Source organism: Giraffa tippelskirchi, chromosome 6 (genome assembly GCF_054371585.1).
Source record: "Giraffa tippelskirchi isolate mGirTip1 chromosome 6, T2T-mGirTip1v1.2.pri, whole genome shotgun sequence".
In the NCBI taxonomy this organism is placed as follows: Eukaryota; Metazoa; Chordata; class Mammalia; order Artiodactyla; family Giraffidae; genus Giraffa; species Giraffa tippelskirchi.
In genome coordinates, this window is record NC_137280.1 from 145,864,037 (window position 1) to 145,881,687 (window position 17,651).

The 17,651-nt window shown below is 37.6% G+C and overlaps 1 protein-coding gene across 1 annotated transcript in view; it reads right to left on the bottom strand.

Annotated features, from left to right (window-relative positions):
- LOC145511417 (uncharacterized) overlaps window positions 1–17,651 on the bottom strand; it is a 733,827-nt gene that overhangs the window by 262,954 nt on the left and 453,222 nt on the right. Inside the window, exon 9 of the mRNA XM_081504622.1 lies at window positions 624–739. The gene's annotated coding sequence lies outside the window, so the exon portion shown is untranslated. The remainder of the gene's footprint in view (window positions 1–623; window positions 740–17,651) is intronic.

The following is a 17,651-nucleotide window of genomic DNA, read 5'->3' on the forward strand; positions in this document are numbered from 1 at the left end:
GAGGTATGTCCCACATGTGTATATGAACATTTGAGGAGAATTGCTGTCTCTTCTTGGTCTCCTTACCTGTCCATCCTTACCTGTATCACTCTTCTACATGCACTGAGCTCTCAGCCCTACACATTTTCTTGGAAGAAACCACACTCCTTCCTCCCTCAGGCATTGAGACACCTTTTACCTCTGTGGAGAGTAGTCTTCCCCATTCTACTCCTTTTCCCTCTCTCCCAACCTTTTTACCTAGTTGGTTTTCATTTGCTTGTAATTTCAGCTAAGCATCATCTCCTCAGAGAGCATTTCCTTAAACTCCTCCCCTCCCACAGGTACCATTATAGGAATATTCTCTCTGGAAAGTTTACTATACTTCAGAGATTTACATTTCTCATTGTGAATTTCTCACCAACTCTTTCCTATCTGACTAGAATGGAGACTGTAAGAGGTCATGAAATATACTGATTTCTTATTAGCATTATTTTCTTAGCAGATAGAAGAATAATTGGCATAGAACATGAATTCAATAAATATTTGTGAAATGAATAAATAAATAAGGAAGACTTTGATGTGCAGAGACATTATAACACATGATCAAAGGCACAACTAATTAGTAATAAAGCCAAGACTCATACCTGCATCTTCTGACTCTAAATCCGACTATTTTTCTGCTGGTTCCCAGTTGGCTAAATTTGGAAATGTGCCATTTCTTGGAAGGAGAGAACTGGAGACATCTCACAGAGAGACTTTACTGTCAAAAAGAAAAAAAGAGACATATTTTCACCATCTATTTTCACAGAGCCCACAATTTGGGGGCCGGAGAGACCTTTGGGTGTGTGAGTTAATTACAAAGCAACCTCTGTCAACGCAGAAAAGGAAACCACTGCTCATGGCAGCCAAGAGAGCTTTCCGAGTGTGAAGACAAAACAAGTGTTTGCATTGAGGTTTCTATTGTCCTTCCACGCTTATTTTCAGACTGTGGGGACAGACAAATAGCACAGCTTTACCATGAGTCATCTTTTCTAAAAACAGAATTCTATTTACATGAACAATAGTTATCCGTCCAACTTGATAGTCAATAAGTTGAAAACCAGCCTCAACTGAGTGGATAATTTTTTCTTTCTGTGGATCACCTGAAGTGACATGAAATCTTGCTATTAACTAGTCACTTAAAATATACTATTTTGTAAAAGCAGACACACAGTCATTGGGAAAAGTATTTCAAAATATTTTAGAAGTACAGGTAGGAAACTAAATTTCATTTGAAATCCTACCTCCAAAATATCATAATCCCAGCTAACATTTGAGTAAACATCCTTTCCAAAACCTCTCTCTCCATAACCTGTATGTTTACAAAACTGTTTTCAGATGCACAGTCAAGTCATGCAAGGCTGGAAGAAAGAGCCTCTGGTTTGAACACTAACGCTGCCACCTACCAGCTGTGTGACTGTGGACACTCACTTAACTTCTTTAACTTCAACTTACTCCACTTGTAAAATTATGCCAGTATTTGCATGGCAGAGGGGTTATAAAGGTACAGTAAGTTATGCCCAGTACCAAGGACAGTGCTAGACAAGCTTAGGTATCTAAGGGAAAAAACCCACAATTTTCCCCAATGGGGGAAAGATAGATAGATAGATAGATAGATAGATAGATAGATAGATAGATAGAGGTATCTGACACAAGGTTTGATGCACACAACTCATTAGAAAGTGGGATGTGGAGAGCACAGACACCTTACAGTGAGCACTGCAAGGCCAATGCCCTCAGCTACTTTGTGATCAAAACTGTTGAGTGCTGAGGCTCAACTGGCTTTTAGACAATTTGGAGGGTTAAACTCAATGAAATTATATGAAAAGTGACTCTGCAAAAATAAAATGTGTTACAAAAAGCCATTAATTATTGAGCAGTGTGACGCAAGGAATTATGCTGGGTCCTTGACATTCATTACTTCATTGAATCCTCTCAATGTGAAACAATGAAGCTGCCATCGCCAGCACATTTTACAGATTAGGTAACTTGAAGCTAGCAAAGTTAAGTAATCTGCCCAAGGATTTACATGTGATAATAGAGGACCCAAGTCTGCAAACTCCAAATCTGAAGCCCTGAATCACTAGTCAGTACTGTTTTGAGAGGCAATGGAACGTCAGCAATTATTGTTTAAAATCGTGTAAAAATGTGCTTATAAAATAAGTCACAATTTTAACAGAAAAATATAGTATTTACTTCACAGACAATGAATTTGAGATCTGAAAGGATCCATTGTTTGCTAATTGTCTGATAACATGCACAACAGCAGAAGGACAAAACTGGGCATGATCTTCCATTCCTGCACTGCCCCCAAATAAACTGATTTTAGGAAGGAGCAATTCACAACTCATCAGTTAAGAACTGTTGCCCAGAAAAACAGTGAAAATTATTTTGCACACATAAATTGTACAATATACTCTTTCAAAAGTCATATGATACTTATGAAAATTTTTAACATGGAGGGCAGATGTTACAATTTCTATTTTACTTATAGAAGAGGTAAGATCACAGATTCAATTAGTATTAGAAAATCCAGACATTTCCTATTTAAAAACCACTGTTCTCTTCATAATATCTGATTTTCTCTCTCATGGGAATAAATCTTAAAGTATTTTAAAACTCTTTCACCTACACTGTCATGTCCTCGAGCAAAAAAAATTATAAGACACTTTAAAAATATTTTATACCTAAGCTACGGAAAGTTTTGGTTTGAGACACTACCATATGTATCTCAAGGAGCTCTGCTTGGGGAGTTTCAACAAGATTCTAAATGAGATGTACGACAAGGCTTCTCTGCCTGTGGTGGAGTCTTCCCAAATGAAGAACTTTTCCTGTAACTTTGTGAGATCTACACTTGAGGCACTTAGGGACTGTTTTTCTGAGAAATCAAAATGACTGCCTTCATCACAATGAATGATATTTGACTTTAGAAAGAAAATGTAATTAGCTGACTCAAGGTACAATCACTCTAAATTAATCAAGAGTAGACAGACATTAATTCAGAAGGGGAAAATCCATCAAGAGCAAACCAAGTTAAACACTGTAGGATCATTAATATCCATTTCACAAGACTGAATGACATTAGCTTTAGTTAGCCAACAGCCTGGCACAGTCACTTTCTCTTCCTTCTACCACTGGTCCATGGAAAAAGAAAGCTGACCAAATTTGTTTTTAAACAACTTAATTTGCTTCTAATTAAGGGGCTGTGCGAATGGTTGTAATGGATGGATCTTTAAATGAGAAGAGCTCATTAAAATAAAAAAGGGCTTTTATTAGAAATATTTAACTTCGATGTAAACTTTTGTTTTGATGTGAAGCACTTATTTATGGTTTTTCCCCCTTAAATCTATATGCCCAGTTTGATTTACTCAAAGAAATACTGCGAGTTGCCTGTGACATTCCAGGAGTAAAAGTAGTGGATCCAACTGAGCTTTGTGGAATAACATGTGTGTATGTCTGTGTGTGTGTGCACACACACCCATTCAGGAGTCTCTGACTTTTGTGACCCCGTGAACTTCTCCTTGTAGCATGCCAGACTCTTGTGTCCATGGGATTTTCCAGGGAAGAATACTGGAGTGGGTTGCCATTTCCTTCTCCAGGAGATCTTCCCAACCCAGGGATCGAACCCATGTCTCCTGTCTTCTGCCCCGGCTGACAGGTTCTTTACCAACTACACCACCTGGGAAGCCACATAGCTAAAAAGAAAACGTGGTATAGAACACAAATTCTAACATCTCTCAATTCTATGTTATAAGGAAGCCACTATTCCTCTCTGAGTCTCAGTTCTTTTATCTGTAAACTGGATAACTATACAACACCCCAAGAAGCTGTAAGGTATAAATGAAATAATGCATGTAAGTGTTTTGTAAACTCAGAAATAATATAGTAACGGAGTTTCTGAGACAGAGCACCACAGACTGGAATCTTGGTTCCTGGAGCATTTAAGTTGCGTGGTCCTGAGTAAATTGCATACCTCTCTGGGTTGAACGGCATACCACTCTGGTAGTCTATAAGAAGATAACAATAATACCTAATAATCCTGTTGTGTGAGATACTAATAAACAAACAAATATATATTTGGTACTCAGAAAAGTTAGTATCATTATTATTATTATGCTTATTAAATCATTACACTTTTCCAAGCCCAACATAATGAGATTCTTAAGACAGCAAGGCGATGATAATAATGGAAAGTATAAAATATACTCCAAGAAGTCCTGGAAGAAACAAAGGCAAAGGCATGGCAGGGTTGAAAGAGTTGAACATTCTCTGCTAACTAATGTGATTATTTGCAATTCATAAATTAATATATTTAATTATTTTTATGGAGTAGTAACTGTTGGGAATGCAGATACAGAGGTTTGCTGATGGGAAGCCTAATATCTACTCAGATAGATAAAAATAGGTGACAGAAACTCATATTTATATAAATATATGCAGATAACAACTATATTATATACACATTGTAGTTTATATAGATAGGTGTGTTTACACACCATATTAAATAGTAATTTTTAAATTAAGCAATAACATATTGCAAGATAGCATATAGTAAAACTAAAACTATGATGATAAGTATTTAAGTACAGGAAAGATGCCTGTACTAAACTGTACCAAGTGAATTATTTCACCCACAGCGTGTCCTTAAATATACTATATGAATATCAATGCATGTTTCATTCCAAAAACTAGATTCTGAGGACTAGAGTTTAGCATTTTGCCTTTGTTTTCTTTGCTTACCTGAACTAAAGATAAGGGAGATTTCCCTAAAGAAAGCTGTCAGTAAACGTCAGCAAATTGGATTTCACTCAAGCTTAAAGTCCTTTGATTTTAACCCCTTGTTATATTAAGTGGCTCAAGAGTCTTTGTGTCCAGCTACTCTGGTATACACACATGATCCATGGACAGTGTTATACGGAATGGCTTCCAATTCCCAGACATCCCACTCTGTCCTACCACCAGCCTCATGCACAAGCTGTTCTCTCCACCTGGCACATCCTTGCCTCAGTCACCTAGTGAGCCTCTACTCAACCTTTGACCCCCAAGTAAATTCTTCTTCTTTGCATTGCAGCAGACCTACACTAATCAGATGAATCATCAATTCCTTTGTCCTACTGTACTTTGACATTACAGATTACCATACTGCAATCCTCCAATTACCCACCTATCTTCTCCACTGGACTACAAGTGTTTCAAAATCAGAGACTATTTTTTTCTGTCTTCATGTTCCCAGGACTGGCAAATAGTAAGTACTTTACAAACAAATCTGTAGCTGATTCTTTCAAATAACCCTATCTTAAGTCTGTTGCTGAGTTACATGAGATTAGAAGGAAAACATGGGTGTTGAATAATGTCAGCTAATATCACTGAGTATTTATCATATGACAGGTATGATACTGGTATTAACCCTGATTCATAAATGAAAAACCCTTAGCTTAGAGAAGGAATGAGATAGTCCCTAGGTTATTCTGGCTGCCTGTATAGGACAGAGCTGGGATTTAAACATTGGTCCATTGATTTTGAACCATTAAATGGTCAAATGAGAACTGATTTAGGGTGATCTACTAAAGAGCCTCTTGATGAAGGTGAAAGAGGAGAGTGAAAAAGTTGGCTTAAAGCTCAACGTTCAGAAAACTAAGATCATGGCATCTGGTCCCATCACTTCATGGGAAATAGATGGGGAAACAGGGCAAACAGTGTCAGACTTTTATTTTTTTGGGCTCCAGAATCACTGCTGATGGTGACTGCAGCCATGAAATTAAAAGACGCTTACTCCTTGGAAGGAAGGTTATGGCCAACCTAGATAGCATATTTAAAAGCAGAGACATTACTTTGCCAACAAAAGTCCATCTAGTCAAGGCTATGGTTTTTCCAGTGGTTATGTATGGATGTGAGAGTTGGACGGTTCTGAAGAAAGCTGAGCGTTGAAGAATTGATGCTTTTGAACTGTGGTGTTGGAGAAGACTCTTGAGAGTCCCTTGGACTGCAAGGAGATCCAATCAATCCATCCTAAAAGAGATCAATCCTGGGTGTTCATTGGAAGGTCTGATGTTGAAGCTGAAACTCCAATACTTTGGCCACCTCATGCGAAGGGTTGACTCATTGGAAAAGACCCTAATGCTGGGCAGGATTGGGGGCGGGAGGAGAAGGGGACAACAGAGGATGAGATGGTTGGATGGCATCACCGACTTGATGGACGTGGGTTTGGGTAGACTCCGGGAGTTGTTGATGGACAGAGAGGCCTGGCGTGCTGCAGTTCATGGGGTCGCAAAGAGTCAGACACGACTGAGCGACTGAACTGAACTGAACCCAACTGTCAGTCTGTTTAGGAAAGGGCACCGATGTGATGATTCAGAACTGTGCAAGCTTTGTGCTATGGAGAAGAAAATAAAAGTGAACAGAACCACCTACACGGCTGCTCTTAACAATACATGTGCTCATTTTATTAATGGAAATACAACGGAGTTTGCTCTACTTGGCAAGGTTAAGACTATCTGGTTAGCCTTAAGAAATTAAGATTCCATTCTGCCTGTTTCACAGAAAAGAGCTAAAATAGAATATTCAATTGCTAACACAACCGTATAAGGGAGATAATTATTTTTGTTAAATGTCACTAATAACTAATGGGGAAAATTCCATTTTTGTTAAACATGGGAAAGTATGTGACTAATAGCTGAGTGACAAAAGCGCTTAATCATCACTTATTAACTGATGACTTTTTATATCAGAGATGCATCTCTTTTATTATTTTAAAAGGAAACATATATTTGAAAATAAAAGAGCCCCATTAGAAAGGACAATGGAGGAACCCTAGAGCCTAGACCAGAATATTCTTACTGAGTAAACAGGTGCTTCAAGAGAACTGAAGACATCACTGGAAATCCCCTTCATTCTTTATTTGCATCCCCTATGTTTCCATGCAAAGAGAGTGTTTATCTCATCCTCAGAAGTTCTGCTTGACAATCATAGGCATGACAAACATAAAGAGGATTATTGGTGACTCTGAATAATGCTGTAGCTAAAGGCTTCAGCCTGTGGCTATTTAACAACTTTGAAAAGCATATCTGTTTTGTTTTGGAATCAAGCTTCCTCTTTTGGAATAACAACATTGCAGAGGCAGCCAATGATAAGAACAGCAACTGCCAAGGAATTACATGTCTACAATACCTACTTAGATATATAAATGCCCATGTGCATGTGTATATGTTCATACACACACATACATACATTTGCTTGTTCTAGAATTCCTACTTAGTATACTATCATTGAATGGTATTAGTTGCACTGATTTTTTGAGAATGGTCTTTTGTTCTTGTTACTGAAAAGACTGGCAAGATGCTCACTGGTCCCATTTTGTCTTCATGGAAACAGAAAAAGACCGCATTTCCCAGCCTCCCTTGTTAGGTTATAGGGCTGGGTTCAGGCCAAAAGAACACGAACAGAAGTGATGCTGTGCTGCTTACAAGTCTATCAGAATATCTTGTCCGATTTCTCTCCCACCCCCACCACACGCCCATGTCCCTCTGCCCTGTCTGCCTGGTGATGACATGAGGCTGACCCTGAACCTCAACATGATGGAGATGTAACATGTGAGCAGCTTGGGTTCTAGCATCACCACTTGGAAAAGAATCCCCAACCTACCTCAGATTGCAGTGTGAATGAGAAAATAAACTTCCCTAAAAAGCCACTGAAGCCTTCAGAATTTACAGCTTCACCATCAGCTGTCTACTCTGACTAACAGAAAATCTGGCACAAGGTATAGTGCTGCTTTCAGAAGAGCCTGAATTAAATAGCACTTCCTTATCAGCTGGTCAGCAGTCAATTAACAAAATCAATTATCAGAAGTTACAAATATGTCGATCAATGGGATTCACAGTCAAAGCTTTGCTAAAATTGTTGACCCAGATCAGCACTTCTATGTCCCCAGCACCTCTAAAAAGGGAGGACCGAGAATACAATGCAAGTATTTGGTGTCATTTTCTCTTTAATTTTTAATTGGAGGATAATTGCTTTACAATGTTGTGTTCATTTCTGCCTTATGACAACATGAATCAGTCATAACTATTATATACCTCCCCTCCCTCTGAAGCCTCCCTTCCAACCCTCACCCCATCCTGCCCCTTTAGGTCATCACAAGGCGCCAGGCTGGGGTCCCTGCCCATTTGGGAAGGTATTACAGGAATGAAGAAAACTCCCAGGAAAGAATGGGTCAGTTTTTAAACACAGATGAAAGTGAATGAGCAGCACAGGAACTGAGGGTTTCTCAGACTACACATGCGAGGAAGACAGTACGAAAAGACTGAGGGGTGAAGACCCAGTGGCACCTCTTAGCGGCTCAGAGAACACTTCAAACTAGGAATTATGTCTTCCTATTAAAACAAAGAAAAAAGAGAGGCATGAGATTTAGAAAGCACAGAGATAAACTGGATATGTGAAGTGTGTTTAGAAAAGATCTCTGGGTACAGTTTCATTGTACAAAGCTGAGTAGATTGAAATATATCAGAAGTCTTCTATTTAAGAAACTGTATTGCCAGAACAACTATATGCGATGCTATGCTAAGTCGCTTCAGTCGTGTCCGACTCTGTGCGACCCCACAGATGGCAGCTCACCAGGCTCCGCCGTCCCTAGGATTCTCCAGGCAAGAACACTGGAGTGGGTATACACGATACTTAAAAAACCATGACTATTCGAAACTTAAGCAACCTTTGTTATCTGTCCTTTAGTATCTAATCTTCCAGAGCACAAGCTAGGCTATTCAAACTTCCACAGACCAATGATTGCTTTACTCTTCTCATTCTTTCAGTTTTTGAATGAAAATACTTATTGCCATTATCCTGATCCTGTTTTCTTTTATACTGAAATATATGGCAGTGGAGGGCAGATCAGTTTTATTTTTATTTCGTAGGTTACCAGTCCCTAGGTCACTAACTACATCCAGGCCTTATGAAGAGGACTGAGCAGCACTGTTCAGGGCCTGGTTAGGATTTAGAGCTGTCATCCTTGCGAAGAGGTAACTTTTTACATATAAGGAAGGAAGAGACATGGTTTAGATAGGATTAGAAGGATGTACAGGGAACTATGGCTGAGATTGGTTAGAATCTCAACATATCATTCCTTCTTCTTGGACACAAGGAAGGCTATTTCCCTGCAGTTGAGACCTTATGACTGATTTCTGGCAAATGCAATGTGTTCATAAATGATTCATAATATTCTGGACATGATCATAACACATACTGATTGATACTCAAGGTTATCTCTAAGTCACCCTTACATTTCATGTCTATTACTGATGGCTGGATAAAGTCAGAGTGAACTGAGACCCACAGGATGCAAATAGCTCGTGCTTCTGCATTACTAGTGGAAGAGAAACACTTAACCTACATCAGACTGATCTTAGCAATAAAAACACTTTTGTTGTATTATGCTCCTAAGGTTTTAGCAGTGTGTTACTGCAGGAGGGCTTAAGCCTAGCCAGCTTTTAAACTTTCATTATGTGGGGGAAAAAAAAATCACTAATCACCTATACTCCAGTATAAGATAAAAAGTTAAAAAATACTTAGTCATGATACATTATGCTGTCATTATCCCACTGGACTAAATTTCTTAATATTCTCTTTATTAAATCAGTAAAATTTTGACAGTTGTTTCTCATAGCATATGATTAGGAGATGGAAACAATTTTTATTGACCACTAGATTGGTCCAGGCACTGCACTAGACACTTTAAAATCCTTTTGAGTTTTATTATTTCTACTTTAATGATGAGAAGCCTGAGAAACAGAAACGCTATAGGACTTTTTACTTGAGTGGATACTTCTACCTTATACCCAATCTTCCTTTTTAAAATCTTAGACTTCCTTTAGGGCTATGTCCCATTGTCTAAGTAGGGTTTTACATATAGACCTCAATCTAGGCTCATCCCCATGTATATGAGTGCAATTATCAATGCAATTAATAATCCAGTCCGATCACAATGAGTCTTTAATTTTAGAAACTTTTATCGAGATTGGGGCAAGTAAGACACTCTTTATTCTACATCTTAACTAGGGATGGGTCATTGCTTAAACAAGCCAAAAATGGTTTTTCAAACATAGAGAAAGAGTATTTACATATGAGAAGAGGCAGAATGAGAGATGGAATGGGTACTTATGATGTCATTTGAACTTTTATATCTTGGGGCCTAAAAATATGTAAATATATCCAAATACTCTTGTTTGAAACTCTCCACTTTCTGAAGCATGATGTTGGTTTACTCTTAATTTTCAATCTTATGCATCCTAAAATTTAACTAATCTCAGCTAGCTGAACTAAGTATTAAACTTCAGAGCACCGTTTTTCTTCTCCTTTCTTGAAGTTGTCTTATCTTCAACTTGATGAAATCATCTGTCAGTCAGTTCAGTCGCTCAGTTATGTCTGACTCTTTGCAACCCCATGGACTGCAGCACACTGGGCTTCCCTGTCCACCACCAACTCCTGGAGCTTGTTCACACTCATGTCCATTGAGTCGGTGATGCCATCCAACCATCTCATCCTCTGTCATCCCCTTCTCCTCCTGCCTTCAAACTTTCCCAGCATCAGGGTCTTTTCCAGTGAGTCAGTTCTTCATATCAGGTGGATAAAGTATTGGAGTTTCAGCTTCACCATCAGTTCTTCCAATAAATATTCAGGACTGATTTCCTTTAGGACAGACTGGTTAGATCTCCTTGCAGTCCAAGGGACTCTCAAGAGTCTTCTCCAACACCACAGTTCAAAAGCATCAATTCTTCGGTGCTCAGCTTTCTTTATAGTCCAACTCTCACATCCATACGTGACTACTGGAAAAACCATAGCCTTGACTAGACAGACTACTGTCACAAAGTAATGTCTCTTCCTTTTAATATGCTGTCTATGTTGGTCATAGCTTTTCTTCCAAAGAGCAAGTGTCTTTTAATTTCATGGCTACAGTCACCATCTGCAGTGATTTTGGAGACCAAGGAAATAAAGTTTCTCATTGTTTCCATTGTTTCCCATCTATTTTCCATGAAGTGATGGGACGGGATGCCACAATCTTCATTTTTTGAATGCTGAGTTTTATGCCAACTTTTTTACTCTCCTCTTTCACTTTCATCAAGAGTCTCTTTAGCTCTTCTTCACTTTCTGCCATAAGGGTGGTGTCATCTGCATATATGAGATTATTGATATTTCTCCTGGCAATTTGATTTCAGCTTGTGCTTCATCCAGTCCAGCATTTCACATTATGTATTCTGCATAGAAGTTAAATAAGCAGGGTGACAATATATAGCCTTGACATATTCCTTTCCCAATTTGGAACCAGTCTGGTGTTCCCTATCTGGTTCTAACTGTTGCTTTCTGAAATATGGTTTGTATTAAATGAAACTATTTGTTTACATACAGACATTTGTAGAGTAGCAATTATACACTGGGCATTATACTATGAAGGAAATACAAAATAAGCAGAATCACGAGTTTCAGTCTTGATAAGACATAAATAATAACCATGAAGCTTTGAGAGAACTACAGAAATCAAAGATAACCAAGTGCTAAATTATGAATTTTGTATTGATCAAACCCAGACAACATTAAAAACCTTAGGACTAATTGGTTCAAAACACTTCTTTCATAGCAATATTTCATAATTTCTGCTCAGTATATTTTCCTTCCATAAAAATTTAAAAACTCTCTTCTTAATTCTCTCTTATTTTAATCACATGCTGTCATTATTATCTCCCATCCCTATGACAAAAAAGGAAAGTAAAGTATAAGGGACACTTGATTACATGAGGAAATATGATACGTTGGTAAATGTTTAACAACTAGCTCTTTCATTTTTAGCACATGTCCATTTCCAAGGCATAAAAGCTACCACCAGGAATGATTTCAATCTACCAACATGAAATCACTAAATTCAGAGTTAGAGGGAAAAAATGCAAACAACGGGGTCTTGATAGATACTAGAAGCCAACTCTAGAATACTACTGAATATAGTGGTAAAATTTTATAAATTGTTTCAATGTTGTAACTATATCAACTCATTTTCTCAACTCACAAACATTCTTTTTAAAAAGTTCTGTATATGCATATGTGTGCCTGTGTGTATGTATACATGTAGATAAACATAAAAATGAAGGGAAAATACAAGTCAAAATACTATTACTGGTTATTGCTAAATATGAGATTACGGATAATTTGTATTTTCTCTGAGGTTTTTGCTTCTATTTTTCATTCTGCTATCATTTTATATTACTTAATAGAAAATATGTTTCTTTAATAAAAGAGAAACAGCTTTAAGTCTGAATTTTATATTTCCCTATTGAAAATGTTCATCTGAGAAAAAATCTACAGCATAATCTTTTTACAAAGATGACAAAGTTACTTATGATACATGTGATATTGAGCATGTTGCCTGACCATTTAAAACTAATACTTTTTTTTTTTTTTAAGATTTGTTTATTTTTGGCTGTGCTCGCTTTTCTAGTTGCAGCAAAGGGGGCTACTCTTCTTTGAAGTGTGTGGGCTTCTCACTGCAGTGACTTCTCTTGTTGCAGAGCACAGGCTCTAGGTGACAGGGCTTCAGTAGCTGCAGCAATGTGGGCCCAGTAGCTGTGGTCCATCACCTTGGTCATTCTGGGCCATGTGGGATCTTCCTAAAGCAGGGATTGAACCCGTGTCCCCTGCATCGGCAGGCAGGCTCTCAACCACTGCACCACCAGGGAAACCCAAACTAACATATTTTAAAATGGAATTCATTTATAGTCTACCTGGATTCATGCTAAATATGAAGATTTTCATGTAGGTATAATAAAAGCAATATCATACTGAGCTTGAGTCTGGTAATTACACAAAAAGCTATTGGAAAATGAATAACGTGATCCACATAAAATTTTTGCTGCCACAGAAGCAAAAGACTCTAAGGACAGATTCACAGAAAAGATATATAAAATTTCACAAAACTATCTTCACCACAGCACCATCATCTTCTCATAGCACTCATATTCAAGGAAATTTATTGCTTGGTGGCACTTACATTTTAAAAAGACTCTCACGTTAGGCTAGTAACGAGATAAAACAAATGGGCTCATAACTGATCTTAATTAACATACTGTTATATACGAGGTTTTGCTTGTAAACTAAATACAGTAAGTTACTCTGCACATATTTACTTAGGAATTTCCTTCAGAATCAATTGCCAATGAAACTCATTAGCTAGTAACAAGGGCATACAGGTAGATCATCGTATTCGGTGGATATTAATAGGAAAACAAATTGCCAAAAATGAAAATAAAACCACAAGGGATAAAGACATTAGACAATCCTTCTAAATTAAAATATGGAAAGATAATAAGAGGTGAAAAGTACTACTCATGGCAACTTCATATCAAAGAATAAACTGCTTTAGTTCTGAAGATGAATTTTAAGGTTGAATTAAACAGCTGCTGTCATTAGTTGTGACTGGCAGTTCAAACATGGGGTACATTTCTGCAAGAGGCATGTTTTCTATCTGGCATTTGAGATGCTCAGGGATAAACACCTAGTGAGGGCCATAATGAAATACTCTAAACAGTAGGGACTTCTGAGAATAGTCATGAAACTCTATGTGACATGAATCCTCTGATACTTATTTCATAATGCCTTGTCAAGTGATTTTTGACTCATTTCAAGTACTGTGTATTTCTTCAAAATTAGTCTGGAAAAGTAGGACAGATGCTTTATTTAATATTTAAAAGATGTGGGTTCAGAGTGGGAGAGCTATTTATAATTGTATTCAGAATATATTAAATATTTTTCTTAAATATCAATAAGAACAATGCAGAACACACAATGGATATATGTCAAAGACAGATTATTCACAAAAAGCACATTCAAAGGGGTAATGTAATAAACAGATGGAAAGATATTTATCTTCATTATTTATCAGTAAAATTCCAATTAAATAAAATTAAATAAGAAAGTGTTAGTTGCTGGGTCATGTTTGACTCTTTTGCAACCCCATGGACGATAGCCCACGAGGCTCTTCTGTCCCTGGAATTTGCCATTTCCTTCTCCAGGGGATCTGCCTGACCCAGAGACTGAACCAGGGTCTGGGTCTACTGCACAGCAGGCAGATCCTTTCCAGTCTGAGCCACTGGACAAAGACTAACAGAGTTTTACCAAGAGAACACACTAGTCACAGCAAACACCCTCTTCCAACAACACAAGAACTACACATGGACATCAACAGGTGGTCAATGCTGAAATCATACTGATTATATTCTTTGCAGCCAAAGATAGAGAAGCTCTATACAGTCATCAAAAACAAGACCTGGAGCCAACAGTGACTCAGATCATCAGTTCCTTAATTGCAAGATTCAAGCTTATATTGAAGAAAGTAGGGAAAACCACTAGATCATAACCACAGCTATGACCTAAATCACATCCCTTATGATTATACAGTAGAAGTGACAGATTCAAACGATTAGATCTGGTAGACAGAATGCCTGAAGAACTATGGGCAGAGGTTTGTAACATTATACAGGAGGCAGTAACCAAAACCATCTCTAAGAAAAAGAAACGCAAGAAGGCAAAATGATTGTCTGAGAAGGCCTTACAAATAGCTGAGAAAAGAAGAGAAGTGAAAGGCAAGGGAGAAAAGGAAAGATATACCCAACTGAATGCAGAGTTCCAGAGAATAGCAAGGAGAGATAAGAAGGCCTTCTTAAGTGAACAATGCAAAGAAAGAGAGGAAAACAACAGAATGAAAAAAAACTAGAGATCTCTTCAAGAAAACTGGAAATACCAAGGGAGTATTTTATGCAAGGATGGGCATGGTAAAGGACAGAAACAGTAAGGACCTAAAAGAAGCAGAAGATACTAAGGGTGGCAAGAATATACAGAAAAAATTGTACAAAAAGTTCTTAATGACCCAGAGAACCATGATGGTATAATCACTCACCTAGAGCCAGACATCTTGGAGAGTGAAGTCAAGCAGGCCTTAGGTAGCATTACTATGAACAAAGCTAGTGGAAGTGATGGAATTCCAGCTGAGCTATTTCAAATCCTAAAAGATGAAGCTGTTAAAGTGTTGCACTCAATATATCAGCAAATTTGGAATATTAGCAGTGACCACAGAACGAGAAAAGGTCAGTTTTCATTACAATCTCAAAGAAGGGCAATGCCAAAGAATGTTCAAACTACTATACAACTGCATTCATTTCACATGCTAGCAAGGTAATGCTCAAAATCATTCAAGCTAGGGTCCAAGAGTATGTGACCCAAGAACTTTCAGATGTACAATAAGGCTTTAGAAAGAGGCAGAGGAACCAGAGACCAATTTACCAACATTTGTTGGATCATAGAGAAAGCAAAGGAATTACAGAAAAACACCTACTTCTGCTTCCTTGACATGCTAAAGCTTTTGATTGTGCTTTTGAACTGTGGTGCTGGAGAAGACTCTTTAGAATCCCTTCAACTGCAAGGAGATCAAATCAGTCAATTATAAAGGAAATTAACCCTGAACACTCTTTGGAAGGACTGATGCTGAAGCTCCAAAACTTTGGACACTTGATGTGAAAAGCCAACTCATTGGAAAAGACCCTGCTTCTGGGAAAGATTGAGGACAGGAGGAGAAGGGGGTGGCAGAGGATGAGATCATTGGATAGCATCACTGACTCAATGGACATGAATTTGAGCAAACTCCAGGAGATGGTGAAGGACAGGGAATCCTGGTGTGCTGCAGTCCATGGGGTTGCAAAGAGTCGGACATGACTGAACGGCTGAACAACAAATGAGAAAAATCATCATGAGATAGGATGTGCACACTAAAATATCTAAACAGGAAATAAAATGATGAACAATGCCAACTATTAGTGGAGATGTGGAACAGTAGAGCTCTTACACACTGCAGGTGGGAGTACACATGGTAAAAACACTATAGCAAATATGTGGCAAAATCTAACCTAACAATTACACTCTTTTAATTCATAATAGCAGAAATGCTTTCCAAAAGACATATATGAGATGGCTCAAAGATCACTCTTCATAATTTTCCCAACCTAGAAACTATCCCCAATAGCCATTAATATCAGAATGGATAAATAAATTATAGCATCTTTACAACAGTGAGAATAAATCTCATTACATGCACAATTATGGATGCATCTCACAAGCATAAGGTGGAGTGAAATACACCAAAAAAATAAAGAATGCATATTTTATGCAGATTGTATGCTTTTACTTATACAAAAACTGAACTTCTGCTGTTAGAAGTCAGGAGAGTAATTATCCTTGGGATGGTTTGTGATCAGAGGGGAGTACAAAATTGGGTTGGAGGGAGCTTCTAACAGGCTTGTAATGATCTGGGTGTTGTTTATATGGATGTGTTCATGTTCTGAAAGGGCATCAAGCTGTAGGACTTATGCATTTTTTCATGTTTATATTTAACTTCAATAATATATTTTTTAAATAGAACAAAAATTTAAAGATATAAAAGAAATATGCCTTGGTCACAGAGCAAGTTAAGAGCAGAGTCAAAATACAACCAAATTCTGACTTCCTAGCTCTTAGAGCTTGATTTTAGATACCTGAACAGATAGCAAAGAATTTCTTTTTCTTCAGAAGTAACTTAATCTTTTCTAGGTACAAACTTACACAGTCTTTGTCAGTACGAGCAGTATGACGTAGTGGGATAAAGGTCTTCCAAACTGCAACAACCTGTATTCAAAATCTGTTTCTACTCTTATTATTTGTCTTAAATTCTCATGGTTTATGTTTCCATAGCAATAAGTAGAATAGAAATACATATCTCACAAGACTGTCATTGGAATTACCAAACAAGTTCTGACATAAAAACACACAATCAATAAATCTAGTTATCACTCTATGTTGTTAAAATTAGATTCAATAAAGGAAATTCTGAGTTAGCCAACCCTAAAAAAAAGATAGCTTAATTAAGTAAGAGCTCTACCATAAGCCCATGAGAGCATGAACCCACTGTATTCCCAGGAGGCAGCACAGTTCCTGGAACATAGTAGATACTAAGTAAATGTCTGCTGAACTATCAATGTTCTTTTGCCATGCCTTTGCCATGCTTCCCAGCTTAAAGTGTTATACTAAAATACAATGACTCAAAATTATTGAAATATAGTATGACCTCACAGCAAGCTATTCTCTCACATATGTTTATACTACTCAGAACAAGCCACAATCCTGTCTTTTATAGTAAAGAGCACACTGACAAGTGTGTTCTATATGGGAAAACAAGTCTATATGGGGATGGAAACAGTTGCTCTTTGGTGTGGGTGGTATATTTTATGTTGCAATATTTTTAAAGAGCTTTATGGAGAAGAAGAGTAAAACATTTATTCTGCTTGATAATCTCATCCAATCAGTCTTCAGGCCTGAATTTGAAAATAACTTTTCTATTAATAATGACAAAAAACCATGAACTCTAATGGAAAACCTTTTAGAAGGGCATTTAAAAAGAGGTGCTTACAGCAGTTACATTTAGAATCAAAGGACTCATCCTCAAAAAAGTGTCAGATTAAAGATCTAAACGTAAGACCAGAAACTATAAAACTCCTAGAGGAAAACATAGGCAAAACACTCTCCGACGTAAATCACAGCAGGATCCTCCATGACCCACCTCCCAGAATATTGGA